The 12,836-nt window shown below is 40.7% G+C and overlaps 1 protein-coding gene across 1 annotated transcript in view; it reads left to right on the forward strand.

Moving 5' to 3' along the window:
• The first annotated feature begins 415 nt into the window (after positions 1 to 415).
• GALNT1 (polypeptide N-acetylgalactosaminyltransferase 1) overlaps positions 416 to 12,836 on the forward strand; it is a 90,693-nt gene continuing 78,272 nt past the window's right edge. Inside the window, exon 1 of the mRNA XM_050890904.1 lies at positions 416 to 603. The gene's annotated coding sequence lies outside the window, so the exon portion shown is untranslated. The remainder of the gene's footprint in view (positions 604 to 12,836) is intronic.

Genomic DNA, 12,836 nt, shown 5'->3' on the forward strand with positions numbered 1-12,836 from the left:
GGCGGCAGCGGCGCGCGCGGGAGAGCGAGCGAGCGAGCGAGCGAGCGAGCGGGCGGGCGGGGGCGCCGCCGGCAGCGGTGGTGCGCGCAGGACGGGGCATGAGGGGCGGGCGCCGCCGGGAGGCTGCAGCTGCGGGCACTGGGGCGCTGAGGGAGGCGGCGGCGGCGGCGGCTCCTCCGAGGGGCTCCGTGTGACCGCGCCGCTGCGCCCGGAGCGCGGCTCCCGGCAGCCGCAGGAAGAGGGGGGCCGAGGCGGCGGTGGCGGCGGCGGCGCAGCGCTCCTTCCGCGGCCGCGGAGCGAGGCGGCGAGAGGAGGCGCCGGTTCCCCGCGGCTGTAGCGGCAGCGGCCGTCGCCGGCAGCCCGGCTGCGCAACGGCGGCCGCGCCTCAACTTGGTGCGAGGCAGCGGCCGCCGCGACGAGCGGGCGGTGCGCGGCTCGTCCCCGTCCCCGCCGCCGCCCGGAGGATTTACCCTGCGGGACTCTCCTCCCCGGGCGCCCGGTGACAGGCACAGCAGCGGCGGGGCCGGCGGCGCCCGTTGCTTCCCCCCGACGGCCGGCCGCCTTTCCTCCGCCGGCCGCCCCGCAGCGACAGAGAGGGCCGAGGTGAGTGCGGGCTCCGGGCGCCTCGGGTTCCGCTTCCCCCCCCCACCCCCCGCCGCTCCCGCCCCGCGCTGGGGCTCCGGGAAAGGGAAGCGCCAAGTTCAGGCACCGCCGAGCTTCTCCCCTCACCGGCCGCCGGCGGGGGAGCCGCCGCCTCGGCCGATCACCGCTTCCTCCCCGCCGGGCGGCCGGAGGAGCGGGGCGGCCCCGCCGCGGTGCCTGCTCGGGGAGCAGCCGCCGGGGAGGACCGGGGCCGGGGGGGGGACGGGCACGCACAGGCTGCGCGCTGCCTTCCAGCGGCTCCCCAAGTTGCTGCTTGCCGGGGAAAGGGGCGGCCGGGGGGGCTGGGGACGTCCTGCTGCTGCTTCCAAGGGACGGGGGGCTGCTCTGTGCAGGCAGCCTGCAGGAGCGCGTGTGTGTGTGCAGGGGGGGAGTACCAGGGCAGCATCCCCGGCTCTACCTCTGCACCGCTGTCACATCAAGTTCGATCAGTTAATGTTTATTACATAACATGTGACTACTATTTTAGACTTTCTCTTATATGCTAGAATCCGGATCAGCCTTACTTTATTTCCTCTTAATTCATAAAGCTGAAGAGGGTCGGGGAAACTAAGGCTCTCATTCCAAGTAGTTGCCTAAAGCAACTTAGTTTTCATGTGACTTTACCCGTGTTAACAACGGGTTACTACCTCCTTCCACTCCAAGAAAGCAGAAGTGTGTGTCGTCCGTCCTCCCCCCCCGCCCCCCGTTTATTATATTAAGTACGGCCAACTTTCTTTAGGTCCTCCTTGTTTTTAGCAGTCTCTAGAATCTGCCACTTTGTAAACTTACAGGGCGAGACACTGAAATAGGAACTGATTTTTGTGCAGCAGCTGCTGAGAGAAATAACTTTTACTGTGATGAACAGGAGTGAAACAGCCTCTTCTGTTTATATAAATGATGTTGGCACTACATGAACTGTAAATGAACATAGCCAACAGCTGTACAAACCAAAACTATGTAACTAACCATGTATTTTTATACACTGCTACTCTCAACTTCACTCCTTTGCAAAGGCAGTGAAGATCATGCTACTTTGAACACTTGGAACACCACAGAACTCGTTTTTCTTGTAAATACAAAGGATTGCTTATATTGGAGAGAGCATTTCACTTTCTACTGCCAGCTTTGTCGTTTTCTGTGACTTGGAATTTTGTCCGTGTCCTCCTGTGATGTTGGCCTTTTTTAAGTGGTATTGCTAGCACTTTGAATTTGAATTCGCTGCATTTTATCAGGCTTACCTTATCTGTAAAACATGAATGCACATCAGAGATAAATATTCCTCAAATGATTGTCGATAGGGAGATTGTGGCAGTATGGTCATCTTCAGAAAAATGATACAAATGGTACCTGGCAAGGACACCACATACAAGCCACCCTTGAGATCAAGGTGATAATGATAACACTTGGACTATTATTGAATGCTGCCTGGATTTTCAGAATTATAAGCTGCGTGAATGAGGATACCTTATTCCTCATATACCTTGTTCCTGTAGGAATAGGGCAATTCAAAGAGACTAAGGAAAGTCATGGAAATGTTTTAAAAATACCATGTGACAGTCATTGCATAGCCTAGTGGTGAGGTGGTACTGTTTCACTTTTATACAAAGATTTATTCCCCCCCCCCCCCCCCCCCCCCCCCCCCCCCCCCCCAATCATCTCAGACTGGATTTGTTCAAACGAGTTCAGGAATAAGCTATACAGAGAAAGAATGGAGGTAATTTAGAATAAATTTCAATGCCAAATTGCTGCTTTAGCGAAATAGTACCCTGCTGTCCTTTCTTCGTTGTATACGTGTTGATAAACTATACGTTAGCTGTAAACTTGTTAAATATTTTTGTTTCTTCTCTCACAGAAAGACCATGATGTTTGTCTTTGGGATGAGAACAAAAAGTAGCTCCAGGGACACTCATCTAAAAATAGGGTACTTCCAAATACTTAAATCATTTGAATGCAATTTACATTAGTTCAAGAGACAAGAGATTCTTGACAGATCTTGCATTTTATATTTTTAGTGGTTTTTTTTTTTTTTTTAGTGCACATGATAAGTCTCAGACTATCTACCTGGCACAAAAGTTTGATTCACAGGACCAAAATGGTATGGTCTTTGGCTCTGCAGTCCTCCCCAGTCTGTTTCTTTAAGTGTCTTCTATGCGGAAGTGCAGGAACCATCTCTAGATGCAAGTTGACCTGTATTGGGAGCCTTCAGTGCTTACAAGGAAAAGGACTGGCCTACAAATTGAAATAGAACTTTTTTTTTTTTTGGTATAAGATGCATTAGAACAACTTTTAGCAGTTGGAGTGGTGCTTTTGAGAATGGTGCTGTTTCATACTTATAAACCAATCACTTTGTCAAGAATTTTGGAGTTTTTATTTGTCTTAAATTTTTAACCAAAATCTGGAAATCTGTAATGCTGTCCTTTAGGCCAAGTTATAGTGTATGTTTTGCATTCTAGTGTTGTTCTTCAGGATCTTGATTTTTAAAGTTTGTTTGGAAGGTGGTGGTTCTGATGCTGCTCCCCCCCGCCCCTGCAGGGCCATCATGGTGATTTTAGCAGTGAAATTGTGGCAGTGGAGTTTATTTGGAGTTCATCTAGATGAATAGCTTGTGGCAGATATAAAAAGTGTTAAAGGAGACAAATGTTGAATACCTCTGTTATGGTATGGGTCTCACACCAATACTTAATAGAAGTATACTTGGACACTTAAATGTGATGTTCCTCATCCCAGTCCAGTTTTCTGTCCTTCTTTGACTATTGGCAGATTCTTTATTATACGAACGCACTAGAAATTACTTTGAATATTTAATTATGCATTGTATCAAAAAAGCATACCTCTGAACTGTATACTTCCCACTTTCACTGAGCAGCATCTTAATTTTTGAGGTGTAAATTATTTCCCTTCTGTTTACGTTTAGTCTACTTACAACTATGCATTTTTTCATGTCTTGCTTTGTGATTTTTTGTATTAACAGTATTAATTTCTAATTCTCCACCTAATGTAATGCTGCAGCAGCCTTTTTTGGGTAATGATTAAGAATGAAGCACTAGTTTTATATGAAGATACCACAGTTTTGCTTGTGCTTGCCACTGCTGTTCTTGAATCCTGATACTTTTAATTTTCAACAGCTATGTTCTCATATTGAACACAGATCTTCCTTGAGTTCCACAGGGATGCTTGTAATCCTCTTGTTTGTACTAGGTCTACTTAATTTAGAAGGTTGCTGACCATACTACTAATTCTGTCTTTAACTTCCAGTGATGCTTCTTCTGCATTTATTAACATTGAATGTTATCTGCCACTGTGTTACCTGTACATCATGGTTGATTAGCTCCCAGTTACATTTTTGGGCTTCTGTACTTAACTAACCTATATAACTGTTAACTTTTCTACTTTCTTTTCCTGATCATTAATTAATGCCTTTAAATGTTGCTTGCTGTATGGATCCTTGAAGCATCCTGCTGTTAACCTTTTGCCGTGTTGAAGTTTGACTACGTATTCATAGTCCAAGCTTCCTGTTTCTTAGCTGGGAATAAAACAAAATATTTAAAGCAAAATATAACTGAAATCTGTAAAATATATCTGCAGTGTTGTAATTATGGCTTTTACTCAACTTTTAGCACCAAATCTATTCTTGACAGTAGTATTCTAAATTTAACATCCCCAAATAAAATGTTTTAACTGTATGCTTGTCATAAAAGCATTTTGACACCATCTTCTGCTAGTTCTGGCAAAGCATTTTTCCCTTTTGCAGTCTTTCTAGCAAGCTTAATCCATTATGTGAAATCAGCCCATCATAAAAATCAATGGAATTGATATACTTTTAGCTAATGTATTAAAGAGCTGGCTAACTGCTCTATTATTCACTTTTTGATTACTTAAATATGGTTTTACACTGTGAAATATGAAGATTCTTAAGGGGCATTTACTTTCAGCTAAATTAGAAGCTTGTGACTTTGAGCACTGCATAAATGTCTTGCGCATGTACTGTTGTAGTAACTCCCAACTCGCTGAGGTGTTCTTACCATCAGGCTCACATAAAGGTCTGGTTATAATCCACTGAAGAGAATTAACTTGAATTCTAAAGCCCTGGACTATGCAGGTTACTGAGTGGTGGTTTGTAGTTTCTTGTAGGAAATGTGAGTTTGATTCCCTATGTCTTTGTTTGAAGGGCCAGTGGAACGGAACAGTCGACATAGAAAGGTGTGTTTAGCTGATAACCTCAGTTGTCACTGAAAGCAAATGTGCTTGGAGACCTGGTCAGTTAAAAAAATGTACCGTTGGCAAGGTGGTCTCCCTAGACCGTCTCTTGATATCACTTACCACCCTTGCTTCTGTAATCCAGGGCTTTATTTTCAATCGTTTAAAAAAACCCCACAACTTTTTTTTTTTCCTTCTCTTCTGCCTTTAAGTGGTAGGTAACTATGGTATGGAATTTGATTGATTGTGAAGTGGCTTCAAAACTATTTTTTTGCCAAGGTGTTTGGTTTTGGTATTGGCGTGGTCAGCTTCATTTCCATGGAATTAAAAAGTTATCCTCAATAGTCAGAGCTTTGTAATGGTGCGTTTTCGCTGGAATCAGTGTTTAATGAGCACCGCAACTCTCACTGATAGTTTCAGCTCGTGTATTTTTCCTTTATTATCACATCTTTTCCAGCATTTGAGAGAGGGATACAGGTAGGGATATTGAGCACTGTTTGTGTTGTAGACTCCTATTCTGCATAATGTGATGGTCCTTAAGACATTTGTGTTTGTTCTCCTGTGAGAAGTTACTGCTAGTGAAGAACAGTATAAAGCAACAGCAGTTTGCTGCTGTGGAAGTTCAGACTGCGGGACCAGCTGATGTACAGCTGCTGTGAAATTCGTTCCTAGTTAAGGAGGGAAGTGTTTTCATACTTTTTTTTTTTTCTTGTGCCGTGCTGGTATCAACTTTCAGAAACTTTACTCTGTTAGAAAACTTATCCAAAAGATAAGCCAGTTCAGTGTTCTGCTGTCTAGCTGAAAGAGCATTAGCATCCTTTGGAGGCAGAACGTGTGAACTGCTCTTTTGTTCCATAACGCTCGTCTTGCTTTTTAAAACTGTCCTGTAAATTGCAGGCCAGTGTAACGTTGTAAATGTTTTGGAAAGTCTACTTTATTTTCACTAGTGCTAATATTGGTTAAGCTGTGCAAGTGGTAGAATCTCTAGGAATTTTTTGTGGGGGATTTCTCACTGTAGATAAACTCTTAGCATTTTTTGTACAAATAGTATTTCTTTGTAATGGAACGCCGTACTATATGTTGAGTTCCAGTATTTCTTCATGTAAGAGAATTCCTCATGTGTAAGTCATATGACAAAATTTGTCATCCCGGTTATGTGGAACAATTGAATCAGGATAATATTCAACATCCAGGTTGCCTGTGAAAACTTGTTACAGGCAAGCAAAAGGGTATGTCGTGTTCTTTGACTTTTTTTGTTTTTACAGTGCATCAAAATAGACTCCAGAGCTTCAGCTGGTGCTTCCCGTCAGCTACAGGAATTATGATAATATCACAGTGCATAAATATCTCACATTAAGTGGTTCTACAGGAGACAGGAATACTAGCCTCATCTTACAGGCACAACATGCCGAAGGCCAACAGAGCCTGAAGAACTTGAATCCGAATCTGTTTACTTTTCTATAGCCATGGCTTATTGTTATCTTCTCTTTTTCCATGCCATTTCAGCGTGCGCTCTGTATGCTAGCAATGCTTTAGTGCAAATTGTGAATGATAACCAGAATTACACTGAAAATTAAAAGGGAAGTGATAATGCCAGGATGCTTCCAGGGAGAGGGAAACAAATTTTGGGTTTTTTTTGAGGATTCTGTGAGGAACAAACCAGGGGATGGGAATATTAGTAATGGGTTGGAATCAGTTGTCTGTGTAGAGAGAGATTTGGAAGCGCTTGTTATGTATCAGAATGAAGAAGCTGACTGAAAAGCAGAAAGAAAAATCGATCAAATGACCATGGACCTGTAAAGAGGAAGAGGTATCTAGTACTGGTTTTAATCAGATGTCTCCACGACAGTTTTCTAAGATGAGTTTAACTAGAGTGGCCAGGATGAGCAAGGACTAAGACCAAGCATAAAGCTATTTCTCACCCCAGCCAAAAGCGGGTGACAAGCAGATGTAATTTCATATAGTCAGTTCTTAACTTTGCTAGGTGATGCTTTTTTTTTTTTTTAAAAAAAAGACCAATCCACAAGTATAATAGGCTTCTGAATCTTCAGAATCTTCAGATGGTCCAAGTGCAAATTAGTTGTAGGTGGAAAAAATAGGATTGGTCACAGTTGTGCTTTCACTCTGTGAAATTCATCAGTTTGATTACCATTATGAATAATTTAGCATTAAGAACAACCTGGGCTCTTATGGGCATATCCTGTTCATGATGTTTCTGCTTTAAATACATTGAAGAGAGAACATTCACTGATGGGGCATTTTTTAAGTATCTTTAAGGACTCATTTAAGTTAAAATTAAACTAATGGATTTATTTAATTTTTCAGTTCATTGTGTACTCAGGGTAATTGGGATTGATACACTTTTCAAACACAGAAGCTGAATCTTAATTCTAGATGCAAAACTCCGCTTTGACTATTGTCTCCAGACAGTGCTTCTGTAAGAAATTACTTCAGTTTCTGCTGACTGGAATACTACTTTGAATGTCCAGTTTGTGAGTTAGTGACTGTTGTAAAAAAGTTAAGGATGCATTTCCAGAGAACTTTTGTTTTTTAAGACCACTTTGTGGTTTTAAACTCTACTATCTATAGTATCATGTGAATGAAATTAATGTCTGCTGTTTTTATCTTTGAAAAATGGTTGAAGACAGCATAGCAGAGCAGTCCTGTTCCAAAGAGATACTTGGAATAACAGGTATACTTAGAATAGCCAAAAAAAACCCCCACCCCTGCAAGCAGTGTGTGACTTTGTTCACTCCTTTTCCAATATACTCTTGCAATTTTTTCTTCAGGGCTCACGGATCAGAAGTTTAAGAAATATAGGTACTTAAATTAGGAATAGTTTAGTAACCCTGTTTTGTTTTTCAGTTTTCAAGTTCTGGAGATAGTGCGGACATGTACAGATCATACTACAAATATTAAGCTTCCTAAAGTGCAGCAGAGGTACTACAGTTTAAATACGTTTACTTGAAATATGTATTTCAAGAAAAATGAAACTCACCCCTTAAGGCCCTGTGCCTGCAAAGAGAGGTTATAAAATTGAAGTCCTTTTTCAGGCTGACATTTCTAAATATTTGATTTTGTGGTTTATTTTCCTGAACTGAAAGTCTCAGAAACAGCATGAAAAATACAAAGTTGTTCAGTTCAGTAATTTTAGGGAGTAGGAAAGAGCAGTACCACCTTCAGAAGACGTGATTAAAATGCAGATTAAAAATTATACACTCTTTGTACCTTCTCACAAACGTTGAAAGGCCTTTAGATTCTTACCACGACTTGCTCCTTGCTCCAATGCTGTTCGTGTATAAAAAGGGTTACAGATAGGATAGGAAAGTCCAGTAAGTTAAACTTGCATTTGCTTGAGATTTAGCTTTAATCTAAGTATCTGGCCTTTTTAAAGAACAGATTGGTAACGTTTTGGAAATGTGGTCTAAGATAGCTGTGGGAAAACAACTCCAAGCTGCTCAGTGGTCCCTTTCCTTCAACTTGTACTGTGGTTTATTTGGGCAGTGAAGTGAGTAGGGACAATAATGTGACAGGAAGGATGCACAGGAATTCTTTGTAAAAGCTCAAGTTCCCTGCTAAAGCAGAACAGAATGGGGCAGCTGCTGATATGTTAGATGGCATATGCATCAAAAGTGGGGTTGTTTTTTCAGCCTCAAATTGGTTTTAACGTGTGGCATCACAGGTTTTATGAACATTGGACTAAAGTATTTTCAAAATGTATAGATCAACATCAGCCTTAAGGACTGCTTCACTTGTGCAGTTCCAGAAGTAAATGGTCGATAATCTAGCCTTCAAGATAACTCTAATGTGCTGAGAGCTTAAAAAGTATTGGTAGTATAACTTTAGAAAAAATAGTATTCATTATAGGTTTTACATGCTCTAAAATCTGTTTGATGTTTGGCTGTGAATAGATTCATTGAATTGCTGGGAGCTGCATTAATATTTTGTCAAGTCTAAAACAATTTGTGTGTTTGTAGTTGAAATACTACTTTATTGTAAAAAATGTTAAAGAATGAGGCAAAATTTGGTACCATGACTGTCCAGTAACACTAACAGACTCCTGCAGAAAATATTAAACAATCTGTCAACTGTTGTGAAAGTGTAGTTGGAAGAAAGATACCTAAATGCAGTACAGCAGAATCAGAGTTACTCTGACAAAAGTGTCTGAAAAAATCTTAACTTATATATTCAAAAGGCATATGGTACAGTTGTTAAAAGTCAAAGGCTGGGGGTTTTTTTTGGTATTACAAATTCAAATACTATTTCATAATATTATTCACATTATTCTGCTATGGTGTCATCTCATTGAATGAAAAAGGATATTTAAATAACATGAACAATTTTAGGAGTCTAGTGAGTAACCAGAAATGGTTAAAACACTTTAAAGCAACGTTCACCTTGTGTATGCAGACCCAGCACATACCTCTCTCATATATGCTTGTCAGGCTATATATCTAATTTTGCACTGCAGTTCTAAATCATAAAAACTTTATATCTGCAGTAGTTAATTTTAAAAAATGTAAGGTAACCAATGCCCCAAAGAAACCAAGTAATCTTGTATATTGGATTTGTTAAATCTTTAAAAAAGAAACCCTGTAAAAACCAGAAAACTAAGCCCCTTGTTTCTGGAAGTTATTTATTTTCTCTCCTTCCTTCCTCATGTGTTTTTCCTTTAGTTCCTTTTGGATTTTGCAGAGTTGTCAAATCACATCTTTTATTTTGTCTTTCCATGTCCAGGAAGACTAATTGCTCTTTTGCAACCAGTTAATGCTTGAAATCTGCTGTGTGCAAGAAACCAATTGTCCCAATCTCAGCTGTGATCTGATTCACAGCAGTACAATAATATGTAATTTTCTTGCTTTGGATTATATAAAGCGTTCTTATGCAGTTTTAGTCTATCGTGACTATTTTTCCCAAAATTGTGCTTTCCCAAACACAGTAAGAACTTCTTAGAGCTGAAACAATGGTTTCTCTATATTTCATGAGTGTTATGTATATTTGAAAGACATCTAAGGACTCTTTTTAACCACATTTTCCTCTTTGTTGAAAACGTCATAAACCATCTCAGCTTCTGCCAGGAAAACAATGCCTTTTATTTTTTATAGCATACCTCATGTTATTTGCAGTAGAGTTGAATAGCGCTGAGTTACGGTCACTAGTTTGCACTAATCCACTAGTTTGGATCACTAGCGTTTTTAAACAAAGAACCCACAATGGGATGGTTTTTAAAATGAGCAGGCTTTCTTTATTGTCACTTCTGTGCAGAAGAGCCCAGACTTAAATAGCATGCAAGTCAGGCACTGATTTCCAAAACAAATGTTTGATCTTGGGATCCTCATAGCTAAATTTTCAACTCCAAGACTGTAAAAGTATTTGATACCAACTTTCTTATAATCAAACCATCTTTTTTTGCGGAGGCTAATAAAATTACGATTCATTACTGCTTCCGTCTGCAGGGATAAGCTGTACAGTCTATTTCTATGGAGCAGAAACAAGAACAATTTCTTGGTATTCTAAGAGACTGTGTTTGCTTCTGTATCTGTCACTTGTAAAATGCTGGCTAATTGTTAGTTTAAAACAGCTCTTATCAATTACTGTTGTAGCATACCAGCTTAACAGTTTTCCGTAATTTGTGATTTTTCCATTTCTTCCATTTGTTTGGATGCGTAATGAGTGGTTGGGTGTGTCATTAATTTTTATTCAGAAGGATGTGGTAAGGATTCAAGAATGGGAGTAGAGAAATCTATCTGAAAGAAGTCAAAATAATAGAAATTGCTAGTAATTTGGTTTTTTTGATATCTAGTTTGACATGTCTTAGACCTGGCTGTCTGAAAGTGAAGCTCAACCTTTTCTGGAAAATCATCACTTTTAGTGTAACTCAAGTATTTCAGAAAAAAAGAAAATTACCTCAAAGTCAGCTTACTGAGAATGTTCATTTTACTCTACTGGTGCCTGGAAAGTATTCAGAAAGGGTGTGAGGTCTTGTATTTTCCTTTGCATGTGAATTCTTGACATGATTTAATTTACTAGAGATATTTCAATGTACTTTGAATAACTTAATGAGTTCCTTTGTGTTTTAACAATGTATTAAACCGTTACATAAAAGGTAAACTAGGATATGTCAGAAGAGAGAGACAATGCTTCTTTAAGAGAAAAGTGATGACTGGCATCTTTGAAGTAAATTGAAATCTATTTATGGCTGGGCATATTGAAGAGGAAATGAAGACAGTGGCCCGAGTGACAAACGCTGTGTTTAAAGATTTCCAAATCTGAGCCTTGTGATTTGGAGGAAAGGGGATTAGTTTGGCTCTTTGGTGGTGGCTAGAATTGCTACTGCTTTGGCATCATGAAACTCGTCATGGGCTGAGCAGTCACTTTCAGACACAAGAAGGAGAAAGTTTAGCCCATCTTATGCAAACAGTTGTTGAAGAATTATCTTCCTTTTCCGAAAGGGATTTGTTTCAGATGGAGGGGGAAAAAAAGGTATTTATAAATAAAAGCTTGAATGCTTATGGAGGAACATTACTGAAAAACCTCCAAGCTTATGAAATCAACTGTATATAGAGTAGGGAAATTTTAAGAGATTTCTATCTTAAGACTGTGTATATGTCTGAAAATCTTTGTATCTACTGTAAATGAAGGTTTATGGAAGAAATACAGTTTTCTGTTCAGCTTCAAAAAGAATGCTTAATAGAGTTCTAAATAAACTTTTTTTTTTTTACATGGCTGTTTCAGGAGAGAAGACAGTTAAAGACAAAACTTTAATACACAGAAAGTTTGAAGGACACTTGGAAAAACTTGGAAGGCGATTGCTTTGGCTGCATCTGTATGGATCAAATGTCCAGTCTTCAAGTGAAGGGAGGGGCATTTCCCTGGCCGTACCAGCGCTGGCTGGGGTTCTGTTCTCTGCCTGCAGTTTGTCTGTTTTCTCATCGTATGTCAAATATCCTAACATCATGCCCTGTGGTAATCCTTCTTGTAAAAAGCTAATAGTGTTTTTAGGTGAATGCTTGCACCAGCCAGGCAACAAAAATCGCTTTGGCAGGAGAGGAAGAGTTGCCTTTTGAGACAGTTTGAACTCCTGCTTTGTTCGCCTTCAGTCCTCCATCATTCTTCCCCTGTGCACTCTCCCCCCCAGTTTGTAGGCTGCTTTTAGTCATACTCGATGGGCAAAAGTCTGCAAAATATTAAATTGACACAAGTTTTGAGAAAATTGATGCTGAGGAAGAAGAAAGGCAACTCAACAGCTCAACAATTGCCTGTTCTTTTCCAGCCTGCCAGTTCACTAGTGTGAGCCGTGTTTTTGACTGACAAGATGGCATACCTAAACCTTGGAACAAACCCTAGCATGTGATACCTCTTGCTGATTTGGTAATTAAGAGACACAGGGAAGATATAATAGTATCACGTGGGGAATGGATGTTTTGGGGGTGGCTGAATAAAGGAGAGCTCATAAGGGGCAGCAGCAGCAAGGTGCTGAGGTTGTTGCTGTTCACTGAAATCTATGGGAGATCAGGCCACAAGTTCTGCTTTCCACAAGGCAGGATAACTTGTTTTAGCAAGGGCTGCTTGCAGATGGACTGCAATTTATTTCTAAGCATCAGCATTCCATCAGATATTTTTCAGTGTGCTGCTGCTCCTACTGCAGCTGGTTCTTTTAAATTATGAAAAAGTAGCTAGCTGCTGCTACAGCGTAGTTTTTCAGAAGAACATAGGGGTAAAAGTTAAACCATTTTGCTTGCATTAATGAGTAGTTGGTCATGTTTCTTCTCCCCGACACGAAGTTTCCACAGTTTGCTTATGAACTTTTCAATCTGAATTTACTGAATGTATTTTTTTTAAATGGGAGTAGTTTGAAATCCGCTCATAGAAGAGATGATTAGCTTATAAAGTGGTTATTTTGTAAGTATACCATCTCCTGTTCTTCTCTTGAAAAACCAAAGGGAAGAGGAGAGCAGGCTTCATACAAGATGAGGGGAAGGTTAATGTATTGTTCA

This window comes from Gymnogyps californianus, chromosome 2 (genome assembly GCF_018139145.2).
Source record: "Gymnogyps californianus isolate 813 chromosome 2, ASM1813914v2, whole genome shotgun sequence".
Taxonomy (NCBI): domain Eukaryota; kingdom Metazoa; phylum Chordata; class Aves; order Accipitriformes; family Cathartidae; genus Gymnogyps; species Gymnogyps californianus.